The sequence below is a fragment of the Eumetopias jubatus genome, unplaced genomic scaffold, assembly GCF_037043125.1.
Source record: "Eumetopias jubatus isolate StellerSeaLion01/CBP00866 unplaced genomic scaffold, mEumJub1_p1.0 scaffold_8, whole genome shotgun sequence".
Lineage (NCBI taxonomy): Eukaryota > Metazoa > Chordata > Mammalia > Carnivora > Otariidae > Eumetopias > Eumetopias jubatus.
In genome coordinates, this window is record NW_028274814.1 from 69,620,438 (window position 1) to 69,625,387 (window position 4,950).

Genomic DNA, 4,950 nt, shown 5'->3' on the forward strand with positions numbered 1-4,950 from the left:
TGTGATTTCTAGTTTTATGCCATTGTAGTTGGAAGAGATCCTTGATATGATCTCAGTCTTCTTAAATTTAAGACTTATTTTGTGGATTAACATTTGAGCTGTCCTGGAGAATGATCTATGTGGGCTGTATATTTTGTCGCTGTTGGATGGAATGTTCTATAATATGTTCTGCCTATTAAGTCCGTCTCATCTAATGTATAGTTTAAGAGCAATATTTTCTTATTGATTTTATATCTGATTCTGATGTGTCTGTTCCCCCCCCCCCGCCCCCACCAAGCAATTCTCCAAAAGTAGCTTGGTGTCCTACAATTAGTGGCCTACAATTAAACTCACTTATAACAGTATCTAGCTGGAGATAATGTTAGATTCCTACAAAACTGTTTCTGCCCCCTACTTCAGTCACCAATAGCAAGTCCTAGTTGTCACCTGTACTTCTGACCAACTAGCTATAGATTGGAGATTCCATTGAGGCCCTCCTCGGGTTCAGTGGATTTGTTAGAGGCGCTCACAGAACTCAGAGAAACATTTTATCTACTTGATTACAGTTTTATTTTAAATGGATGTAGTTCAGGAATAGCCAGATAGAAGAAATACTTAAGGCAGGACACGGGGAAAGAGCATGGAATTTCCATTTCCTTTCCATTTCCATTTCCCCAAATCTCCATGTGTTCACTAACTTGAAAGCTCTCCAAACTCAGTCCCTTTGGTTTTTATGGAGGCTTAATTATGTAGGTGTGATTGATTAAATCACTGGCTACTATTAATTCAACCTTCAATTCCTCTCTCCTCCAGGAAGTTTATGTTAATAAAGGTACTTTATTAACGTAACAAAAGAACTTTTTTTTTCTTTTTTCATTTTATTTATGTTTTATTTATTTTTTAATACGTTTTTAAATATTTTTAAGATTTAAAAAGTGTTTAAAGTTTGTAATTCCTAGTAGGAAAACATTATCTGAATGAATACTCTGATGGCAAACCACTAAAGAATGTTTCAGTTGCATGTGGGGCAGAGGGGTAGGGATTCTCTTCACAGCACCCCAGCTTTCTTCATGAGAAGGTCAGAGGTACACTGGTTTGTATTATTGCGACATCCATTAGGTGATGGTTGCTTCTCCTTCAGCAAGGGCTTTCTTTGTCAGAAGGGCATTATGCTTGACCTCCAAATTTGGCTGACAATTTACTGATGAGATTCATAACCTTTGGATTGGTCTGATATTTTGACATATTCACTGGGTTCTGGGCCACATCCTGGAAGGCCACCATAACTTCTGGATCCTGCATGGCTGCGAGAACCTCTGGATCACTAAGAATTTCATTGAGCCCAGGCATTCCTGCCATTCCAGGCATTCCTCCAGGAAAATTACCAGGCATTCCCCCAGGAAAGCCACCTGGGAAAGAGCCATACTGAGCTCCTGATTGTCCTCTGGCTTCTTCCTCCCTCTGGGCTCTCTCATGTTCTTCCCGAGCCTTCTTAACTCTTTCTGTTCTTTCTTTGATCTCTCGTTCTTTACGTTTTCACTCATACTTTCTCCGATGTTCAGCAATTTTCTGGGCCCTCGGTTGAACTTCTTTCTGCATTGCACTAGCATCTTCATTGTAATCCAGTTTACAAGCAAGGGCAAGATCATGTGCTGCTTCTTCCCAATGGCCCAGAAGTCTGTGTGCTTTCCCTCGCCACTTATAAGGCTGAGCTGAATCAGGATTTATTTCAGTAGCTCTGTCACAGTCTCGAATGGCAGCATTTGGCTTCTGTAATTTGATGAAGATACTGGCTCTCGGCATACAGAATGGCCAAGCGAGGATTCAGTTTGATGGCATCTGTGAACAAGTCAATGGCTTTCTGTAGTTCATCATTTAGGATATCAGTGGCAGCCACTTTTTTATTTGCCTGATCTATCATTTCCTCGGTTATCTCTACATTTTCATCTCCCATTTCTTAAGGGGGCATCAGTATCTGGTTCAATCACACCTTCATTGTCAATTTCTAGATCACTTTCCTCACTTGATGGTTCGTCTGTCTTTATGTTTTCCTCCGCCTTACTATCTGTTTTTTCTTCCTTGATATTGTCTTCTGATTTAGTTTTATGAGTGGCAGGTGGTATTTTACCCCCCATGCTCTCCACCCACTCTTGCAGGAAGTGCATTTCCTCAGTGTGCAGAACGCTTGGATCCTCCTTACACATTTTCACGAAGGCCCAAAGCTCGCTCACTTTGCGGGGGTCCATGGTCTAGAGGCGGTGGCAGGCGGCAGGCGCGGCTGAGCTTTTTTTTTTTTTTTTTTTTTTTTTTTTGCTCTCATTAAGAAATTCCAAGGGTTTTAGGAGCTCTGTGCCAGGATTGGGGATGAAAACCAAATATACTTTTCTTGTTATATATCAGAGTATCATAATGATCAGTCTTTTGTTGAATGTGGATTATTGAAGTCTTGCGCTATTATTCTGTTGCTGCTGCTTGCTTCAGCTCTGTTTATATTTGCTTTATAAATTTAGATGCTCCATTATTGGGTGCATTAGTGTTTACAATTGTTATATCTTCTTGATCATTTGACCTCTTTGTCATCATGTAATAATTTTCTTTGTCTCTTGTTACAGTCTTTGGCTTAGAGTCCATTTTGCTTGATATAGGTATGCCATCCCAGCTTTCTTTTGGTTTCACTTGTATGAAATATCATTTTTCCATGTGTTCACTTTCAGTCTGTGCATGTCCTTAAAGCTAAAGTGTGTCTTTTACATGCAACTTCTAGTTGGGTTATTTAAAAAAAAATCTAATAAGCAACTCTGTCTTTTGATTAGAGAATTGAGACCATTTACATTTAAAGAAATTATTGCTAGTTATGGACTTACTGTTGCCATTTTGTTAAGTGTTTTTTGGTTAATTCCTCTCTTCCCTTTTTTCTCTCTTGCTCTATTGCTTTGTAGTTTGATGATTTTCTGTATGGTATGCTTTGATTCCTTTTTAAAAATTTTTCTTTATAGGCTCTTACTTTGTGTTTATCCTGAGGCTTATATAAAACATTACAGTCCGTTTTGAGCTGATAACTAACTTGAGATGTACATCAAAGCTCTCCCACTTCCGTGTGTGTGTGTGTGTGTGTGTGTGTGTGTGTGTGTGTGTTTCAGACTTTACTTTTAAGTAATGTCTACACCCTCTGTGAGGCTCAAACCCACAACCAGGAGATCAAGAGTCTCACACTATCCTTACTGGCACCCTCACATTTTTTTGATGTCACAATTTGCATTTTTTCATTCTGTGTCTGTTATCAGACTGTTGTAGTTATATTGTAATCCTATTTCTTCCATAAGAGAATTATAAGTGATTGCCCACCACCATTAAATTTGAATATTCTGAATTTATTTATATATTTCTCTTTACTATTGAGTTTTATACTTTAGTATGTTTTCCTGTTACTGATATCTTTAATTTCAGTTTGAAGAATTCCCTTTAACTTTTCTGGTAAGGCTGGTTTAGTGGTAACAAACTCCATAACTTTTGTCTGTCTGGAAAACTCCATCTTTCTTTAATTCCGAAGGATAACTTTGCTGGTAGGGTATTCTTGGTTGGTAGGTCTTTTTCTGTTAGCACTTTAAATATATTGCGTTACTCTATTCTTTCTTTCTTTTTTTGTTTTGGTAGTTTTATGGTTTTATTAACACAAATATGACGTGCACAACAAGCTGTCTGTTTGTTTTCTTTGCTGCACAGCCTGGCGTTGGGATTGGTAACTCTGTTTGCCAGCTGGGCTGCTCTTTACACGATAGCTTTGCGGTTCTTGGAGGATACATTGTGAGCAATCTCTGCACAGTAAGATTTGTTGCACATCAGCAGCACTTCAAGCTCCTTGACGTTGTGGACTAGGAACTTCTGGAAGCCACTGGGCAACATGTGCTTTGTTTTCTTGTTGCTCCCATAACCAATGTTTTGCCTCAAGATCTGGCCCTTGCATCTTCTGTGCACCCTATTGTCAGTGCCTCTGGGTTTCCGCCAGTTGTGCTTAATTTTGACATAGCGGTCTGACTGGTGCCAGATGAACTTCTTGGTCCTTTTTTTAACGATCTTGGGAGGTCTGAGGGCAGCCATGATGTCCAGTAACAGATGGCTGCCACCTCCGCAGGCAGCCCTGAGGAAGAGAGCTGTGCTACTCTATTCTGGCCTGCAGAGTTTCTGCTGAAAAATCTGCGAACAATCTTATGGGGGTTCTTTTGGGAATAACAAGTTGTGTTTCTCTTGCTGCTTTTAAGAATCTCTCTATCTTTAACTTTGACAATTTCAATATGATGTGTCTTGGTGTTTATTTTTTTTGTATTTATATTATTTGGTACTTTATAAGTTTCCTGGATGTGAGTCTGTTTCTTTTTTCTTGTTAGGGAAGTTTTCAGTCGTTATTTCTTTGAATAAGCTTGGGACCACTATCATGGGTATATTTGGTTTAGCTAATGTTGACCCGTATGTCCCTTAACAGTCTATTGTTTTTCATTCTTCTTTTTTTTTTTTTTACCAGCTCTTTTAATTGGATGAATTCCACTGCTCTGTCTTTGAGCTCAGTGATCTTTTCTTCTACTTGATCTAGTCTTCTGTTGCTCTGTTGAAATTTTCAGTGAAGTTATTATACTGTTCAGCTCTGTTATTTCTGTTTGGTACTTTCTAATATTTTTTCTTTGTTGGAATTCTCACTTTGTTCATGCATTTTTCTGCTGACCTCAGTAAGCATCATTATGACCATTATTTTTAACTCTCTATCATTCAAATCAGTTATCTCCATTTCATTAAGATCTCTTTTGGAGATTTATTTTGTTCCTTTTTTTGAAATATGTTCCTGTTTCTTAATGTTCCTTCACTCTCTATTTTGGTTTCTGTGTGTAAGTAAAAGTAGCCATATCTCCCAATCTAAAAAAAATATGTAGTATTTTAATTAAAATTAAGTTAAAAGAATTTTAATTAAAGGTTAATTGA

General features: G+C 38.1%; 2 pseudogenes; both read right to left on the bottom strand.

The window, feature by feature from the left end:
* Window positions 1-1,146: 1,146 nt before the first annotated feature.
* On the bottom strand, window positions 1,147-2,246 carry LOC114216663 (hsc70-interacting protein pseudogene; annotated as a pseudogene).
* Window positions 2,247-3,747: 1,501 nt separating this feature from the next.
* Window positions 3,748-4,077, bottom strand: LOC114216606 (large ribosomal subunit protein eL32 pseudogene; annotated as a pseudogene).
* Between the last annotated feature and the right edge of the window lie 873 nt (window positions 4,078-4,950).